The sequence below is a fragment of the Rutilus rutilus genome (assembly GCF_951802725.1).
Source record: "Rutilus rutilus genome assembly, chromosome: 18".
NCBI classification, from domain to species: Eukaryota; Metazoa; Chordata; class Actinopteri; order Cypriniformes; family Leuciscidae; genus Rutilus; species Rutilus rutilus.
The window spans coordinates 34845406-34853482 of NC_140231.1; the positions used below are offsets into that span (position 1 = coordinate 34845406).

Here is an 8077-nt window from a genome sequence, read left to right on the forward strand (position 1 = left end):
CAGGAGCAGAACCGGCAATGGAGCACAGTGACCCGAGCTCATACCAGCTGAAGCCCTGCGGTGTCAGGAGCAGAACCGGCACCGGAGCGCAGTGACCCGAGCTCATACCAGGCTGAGGCCCTGCGGTGTCAGGAGCAGAACCGGCACCGGAGCGCAGTGACCCGAGCTCATACCAGGCTGAAGCCCTGCGGTGTCAGGAGCAGAACCGGCAATGGAGCACAGTGACCCGAGCTCATACCAGCTGAAGCCCTGCGGTGTCAGGAGCAGAACCGGCAATGGAGCACAGTGACCCGAGCTCATACCAGGCTGAAGCCCTGCGGAGTCAGGAGCAGAACCGGCACCGGAGCGCAGTGACCCGAGCTCATACCAGGCTGAGGCCCTGCGGTGTCAGGAGCAGAACCGGCACCGGAGCGCAGTGACCCGAGCTCATACCAGGCTGAGGCCCTGCGGTGTCAGGAGCAGAACCGGCACCGGAGCGCAGTGACCCGAGCTCATACCAGGCTGAGGCCCTGCGGTGTCAGGAGCAGAACCGGCACCGGAGCGCAGTGACCCGAGCTCATACCAGGCTGAGGCCCTGCAGTGTCAGGAGCAGAACCAGCACCGGAGCGCAGTGACCCGAGCTCATACCAGGCTGAAGCCCTGCGGTGTCAGGAGCAGAACCGGCACCGGAGCGCAGTGACCCGAGCTCATACCAGGCTGAGGCCCTGCGGTGTCAAGAGCAGAACCGGCACCGGAGCGCAGTGACCCGAGCTCATACCAGGCTGAGGCCCTGCAGTGTCAGGAGCAGAACCGGCAATGGAGCACAGTGACCCGAGCTCATACCAGCTGAAGCCCTGCGGTGTCAGGAGCAGAACCGGCAATGGAGCACAGTGACCCGAGCTCATACCAGCTGAAGCCCTGCGGTGTCAGGAGCAGAACCGGCACCGGAGCGCAGTGACCCGAGCTCATACCAGGCTGAAGCCCTGCGGTGTCAGGAGCAGAACCGGCACCGGAGCGCAGTGACCCGAGCTCATACCAGCTGAAGCCCTGCGGTGTCAGGAGCAGAACCGGCACCGGAGCGCAGTGACCCGAGCTCATACCAGGCTGAGGCCCTGCGGTGTCAGGAGCAGAACCGGCACCGGAGCGCACTCTCACAGCTGATGCTGAAACTACAGCCAGACCAGCACAGCACTATCTGGCCCAACCAAATTATTAAATTACAAAAACAAAATTACATTACCTATTGGAAAGATGCTACTAAATCACAAAAGAAGATGGAACTCTATTTACACCTGAAACGAGATTATAAACCAGCAGAATACCTGAGCTGTGTGAAAGAGCATAAAGTGAGAAAGACCCTGACCAAGTACAGGCTGAGTGACCACAGTCTGGCTGTAGAGAGAGGTGTGTGTGTGTGTGTGTGTGTGTGTGTGTGTGTGTGTGAGTGACCACAGTCTGGCTGTAGAGAGAGGTGTGTGTGTGTGTGTGTGTGTGTGTGTGTGTGTGTGTGTGTGTGTGTGTGTGTGTGTGTGTGTGTGTGTGTGAGTGACCACAGTCTGGCTGTAGAGAGAGGTGTGTGTGTGTGTGTGTGTGTGTGTGTGTGTGTGTGTGTGTGTGTGTGTGTGTGTGTGTGTGTGTGTGTGAGTGACCACAGTCTGGCTGTAGAGAGAGGTGTGTGTGTGTGTGTGTGTGTGTGTGTGTGTGTGTGTGTGTGAGTGACCACAGTCTGGCTGTAGAGAGAGGTGTGTGTGTGTGTGTGTGTGTGTGTGTGTGTGTGTGTGTGTGTGTGTGTGTGTGTGTGTGTGTGTGTGTGTGTGTGTGTGTGTGTGTGTGTGTGTGTGTGTGTGTGTGAGTGACCACAGTCTGGCTGTAGAGAGAGGCCGGCACAGGCAGAGATGGCAGCCGAGAGAGCAGAGGCTGTGTTCACTGTGCTCTCAGAGAGAGGTGGAGACAGAGGAACACTTCCTGATACACTGTGATCACTATCACAGCATTAGATCAGACTATTTCACTAGATTCCAACAACTAGAACCAAATTTTATGGCATTACCAAATTCAGAAAAATTAAAGCATATTCTGGGAGAGAACTCCAGCTCAATCACAACAGCAGCAAAATATGTGACGGCCTGCCACAAACTCAGAGAGTCAGCCAGTGGACAAAACTAAAGTCAGAATCATCCTTATCTTGTCTGAATGTTGGTACAAATGTACAAAGGTGTTATTATTATTATTATTTTATATATATATATATATATAAATGTACTCATACTTTTGTTTACTGATTGATTTATTGAATTTATTGATTATTTGTGTATGTAATGTCCATTTATTTAATGGCCAATGCTTTGGCAATACTGTACAAGTCATGCCAATAAAGCTCATTTGAATTTTAATTTGAATTTGAATTTGAGAGAGAGAGAGAGAGAGAGAGAGAGAGAGAGAGGCAGAGTGAGAGAGAGAGAGAGAGAGAGAGAGAGAGGCAGTGAGAGAGAGAGAGGCAGTGAGAGAGAGAGAGAGAGAGGCAGAGAGAGAGAGAGAGAGAGAGAGAGTAACACACACACACACACACACACACACACACGAGACAGCTGATTCACTTACCTTTTTTAAAGTAGGTCTACCATTAATATAATATAAAATGTCTTTCCAGTCAGTCTGTAAGGCTATTAAGATGAATAGCATTCATTTAGAAACATGGATTTTCATTTATTGCCAACTCTAAGCATCATTAGTAGAGATAGCTCGTACTATCAGTTATTGAAAAACACACATTGGTCAACCACTAGAATTAAAAACTTTTATGTGCAGAACAAAAAGGATATTACTATATATCCTGATTCCTGACAGCCGCAGGGTTGAGAAATACTGTTACTGTCACTGTACTGCGCAGTAACATTTGGTAGTAGTTGATAAGCAATGATAAAGTCTAATCAAACTGGCGCAGCTTCAGCTCAGTGAAGGGGTGTGGGTGTGGGTGTGTGTGTTTATAACCTTAAAGCTCATCCTGCGTCAGTCGCACTGCATATTAACCCTTGTGGAAGAAATCTAATATGTTATGCACTATGTTTTGCATTTTCTATATGTTTGATTTTTCTTTATTAATGGAATTGCTTAGAAAGGCAGTAATAAGATAATAAGATAATTTGCGCGAGGTCTGATTTGATAGAACAAAGAACAGTTATTGATCTTATGAATATGATGTATGATCATTGAATACAGCTGGAAATGAGAAATGTGTGACCGTTATATGACAGTAAACGAGCAAACATATTCTAATGTGGAAGTGTAGTGTTATGAGCCTCCACTCAAGGGTAAAATATGATAAACAAGTCAAAAAAAATATGCGTCTACGAAAATATGATCAGTGGTCTAGAGCAGGGATTCCCAAAGTGTGGTACGCGAGCTACCACCAGGGGGTGCGCGAGAGGAAAAATGTAACTGTCTGTTTTTTTAAGTAGGATTTTTCCACACAATAAAAAAACATGAACAGTAAACATTTCCTTTGTAAATTCCTTTTCCTTTTATTTTAAATAAAAAAACTATCATTTATTAGTTTTTGATAAAACAAATACATATGAAATGCACAACGACACACCTAAAGTCGCTCACGCACATAGGCCTGGCTACAAGCAAACTCTACAAATATGAGACGCGCGCGCGCACACACAAACTCTCCGCGCACATACTCATATGAGACGCGCGCGCGCACACACAAACTCTCCACGCACATACTTATATGAAACGCGAGCACACACACATTCTCAATGTGACCCGAGCACACACACAAACTGTGGAAAAGTCGATCAAAAGTGTGGCTACATTTCTCCAGGCTCGATGCAGGCTATGTGCGGTAAAATAATTGCTGCAAAGCCCGGTACCACGACAAATATGATGAAGCCCTTGACAGTGCACGGAGTAAACATAATAGCAGAAAGTTGCTCCTTCTTCGACTGGTAAATGAAGATATACCTTGTTGATCAGTCTGATAGTGTTTATATTGCAATAATGACCAACTGAATGTACACTGCCGTTCAAAAATGTGTTGGTTAGTCAGATTTTTTTTTCAGTAAGATGCATTAAAGTGATCAAAAGTGACCGTAAAAACATGTCACGTGTAATGTTACAAAATATTTATTTTTTAAATAAAACTAAATTACGCGGCTGAAAATAACCGTGCTTTCTGTTACTGAGCCTGTGTGTCTGTCACTGGTCCTCTTAAAAGTGGAAGCTTGTGCGTAGCTTTGTTGCATTATATTGAAACTTTGTTGATGTTGTTATTGTCATGTGTGTTCTGGTTATTTGCGCATGATTAAACATGAGTCTTTATATGGCGATAAAACAAAGCTTTGTTGCGTTATTTTTTTGAAGTGGGGATTGGGGGTGCGCCAACCCGGTTGGGACATAGTAGGGCGTGCCCCGGAAAAAAAGTTTGGGAACCGCTGGTCTAGAGAGATAAGAGAGAGTTGAGGCTCTAAAAGAGGATGATTCCTCCTCTTCACTTTCACTCTGTAATCTCTCTGTGTGTCTGTGTCTCTGCTGGCCTTTTCATGCAAGAAAATACACCTCATCAAACACTATTGGAAATGTGTGTCTCTTATTCAGAGATATAATATTATTATCCACCAGACACTCTTCAGCTCATCACAAGGTAATTAAAACATGTTTTCTTTTTATTTAAATCTCAACACAAATACAATGTTACTATAAAGAAACTGAAATGTAATTCTGTGTTGCAAATCAATTAGTAACAAATGTGGTAACAGTTTACATTACGGTTCATTAGTTAACATTAGTTAACAACATTAGTTAGCATGAACTAATAATGAACTGCACTTATAGTTCAAATGGCCATTAATAAAGCTAAGTTAGGAAAAGCGACGGGGGTTGAAAATATCCCAAATGAAATACTAAAATCACCCAAACTATTCGATATTTTGATTGATTTATTTAAATGGTGTTATGAATCCGGCAAAATACCATCTATGTGGCTTAAATCTATTATTAATCCGATACCAAAATCCCAAAATGAGGATCCGAGGGTGCCTTTGAATTATAGAGGGATTAGTTTAATGAGCAGTTTATAAACTGTATTCTACAATACTTAATGAAAGGCTCATGGTGTACCGAGAGAAAGAAGAGATCCTCATTGAAGAACAAAATCCATAAGTCAAGATCATGTCTTGATCTACAATTATAACTAAAATAAGAAGTGAAAATAAGCATACATATTCGTGCTTTATTGATTTTCAGAAAGCTTTTGATATGATCAAAAAGCTCTTTATCGAGATGATCTGTAGATGAGGATTTGTTTGTACATGATGTGTGTGTGTGTGTGTGTGTGTGTGTGTGTGTGTGTGTGTGTGTGTGTGTGTGTGTGTGTGTGTATGTATATATTTGATTTCATGTATTTCCCCGAATGATTTGTATATGCAACCAGAAGATGTTTGCTAAATAAGTTTGTGGTGTCTTGTAATCCGACGTGGGATGGGCCAAATGTTTGGCATGACACAGAAATAAAATTTAACTACAGCATTTATTAATCTTTAATATTAATTTCAACATTTACTAATACATTATTAAAATTTTGTTAACATTAGTTAATACACTGTGAACTAACATGAACAAACAATGAACAGCTTTATTTTTATTCACTAACATTAACAAAGATTAACAAATACAGAAACAAACGTATCATGGTTAGTTCATGTTAGTTAATACACTACCCAATGTTAACTAATGAACCTTATTGTAAAGTGTTACCACAAACGTCAAACTTTGATATGTTTTGCCACAGATATAATGCAGAAAGGAGAAATGAATTGTGACGGCAGATCTGTGGAGCGTCTCGAACTGCAGGAGAATTAAACATCAGGAAAACAGAGAAAGAGGAAAATGACAAAGAAAGAGGATGAGATTCAAGCTCTTGATCCAGGAGAGAAACAGATCCGGAGACGAGTCAGACACAACAGCATTAACAGTGGAACACCGAACTGTGAGTCTTAATGATCTTTAAAATAAAACACTGTTACACATTTTTCTTCAACTTGATGGCAATTTTTGATCAGTTTTAACTAGGAATGCCTGTGTTTGTGATCTCATAGTTTCTCCTGATCCAGACGGACCAGCAGAGATTGACTCAGATGATTCAGAGACGCTCACAGAAACTCACGGATCACATGACGATAATGAAGAAAGCTCAAACTCTAGATGTCACACATGGCTCAAACATGCAGCATTAAGGGGAGACGACAATCAAGAGTAATGCCGAGTTCACACTGCACGATTTAAAGTAGTCGAATCACTGTTGTTTTCACACTGCACGACTCTCTGACTCTCTCTGCACGACTCACCACCGTTTCCACTTAAAAGGGTCATCATGAACTGGCTTTTTAATTTTTTTTATATTGTTGTCTGAGGTCAACTTATGACGTTCGCTTGGTTTTTACATTCGAAAACATCAAAATGAATAAGGCTACGTTTACACGGAAACGATCTGAAGAGAAAACGCAAAAGTGATCACTTTTTATTCTGCGTTTAGACGAGCGTTATGGGGGGGAAATCTGCGTGCATATGGTGACGCAAAAGTGTGTGAAATTCAATGTAGTATGCACTCCACGCGGCTAGGTGGCAATGTGAAGCACTGATCGGTGCCTTCACTGTCTAGCAGACTTTTGCGTTTTTACCGTTTAGACGGAAACACGACGGTGGAGCGTTTTTAAGATTTCCACTCTGGAGGGTGGTTTCACTTTTTTGCGTTTTTAAGCCCCAAAAACGCCGTCGCCGTCTAAACGAAAGGCACATCTGATAAAATATTTTTACGTTTTCACCCGCGAGCGTTCTCGTGTAAACAGGGCCTAAGTAATAGGCTATTTTCTACCCTGGTTTTGAGCCTAGCTCCTGAAACGCTCGTTTTTTATGGGCGTGCCGCATTGAAGACTTGGAAGTAAACGCCAAAAAGTTATGATTGGATAACAGTTTTGCATATTATAATGAGTTTCATGTAACGTGCGAGTCGGTGGGCGGGGCTAAACAGGCGGTGTTGAAGTGGGCGTCGATCTTCTTCTGCGGAGGCGGGGTTTGATGCCCTCTGACGTCACAGATCCCCACTTTGAAAAACCTGTTGTTCGCTGAGCCTGGTGTCAATAAAAGTTTTTATTGGACTAACAAGGAAGTTTTCAGTTCTGAAACTTTCAGGATATTCTTGTAGTATGATGACCTCTTATCAAAATCTCAAATTTGATTTCTCAGTTCATCACACCTTTAAAAAGCTTTTTGCAACTTTTTGTCGCGGCTGAACGCAGCCCAGGATTATGAATCGCGACAGGTCCAGATATTTAACATGCCGAATATCTCATGAGCAATTCTCTCAGATCGCATCTTTGATCATTTACACTGCGTGATTGTCACTCGCGTGAACGAGCACCGATTTGCCTATGATTTCGGGAATTTGTCGGCAAGTGAAAATCGAGGCTAAAATCGTGCAGTGTGAACTCGGCATAAGAGTGTGTATATGGAAGATAGATTAACCAAGAACCCATTGTGTCATTTATTGGTTATTAAAGTTAAACAACAGTGAACGCACCAAAACACTGGAACAATGGGAACATATGAATATAAAAGTCCTTAAACACAAAACAGGGGAAACAAGAGTCAAGTCTCCTTCATTTATACAGCGCTTTTAACAATATAAATTGTTTCAAAGCAGCTTTACAGTGATAAATTACAGTAACAGAGATTGTTTAGGCTTTACAGCAGCTCTAGAATAAAGTTATTGTCCAGATAAAGTTAGTTTTGATTGATTCACTTCTGTTGCACAGATCATTAGTTATTAACTTAGCGGCCGCTAACACGACACCAGTTGTGTTACAAGACAAGAATTGTCACAGATTTAAAACCATTTTAAGACAGTGTTTTTCCTGTATGATGTTCTTAAGCTCTTACTAGAATTAATTAATTTATTTATTTTTTAGTGAAACTAATTCACTATATGTATTTCACAGTATTTCACTATAGTGAACATGTAGGCTACTACCAGCAGAGAACAAACCTGATTATAGTTTTCAGGAAAAAATTAAATAAAAATGTTTTGAGACTTAAA

At 42.4% G+C, this 8077-nt stretch overlaps 1 long non-coding RNA gene across 1 annotated transcript; it reads left to right on the top strand.

Annotated features, from left to right (window-relative positions):
• Positions 1-4482: 4482 nt before the first annotated feature.
• On the top strand, positions 4483-8077 carry LOC311277779. The gene is made up of 3 exons (XR_014625320.1): positions 4483-4627; positions 5774-5971; positions 6081-8077. It is a non-coding gene; the product is annotated as an uncharacterized lncRNA (long non-coding RNA).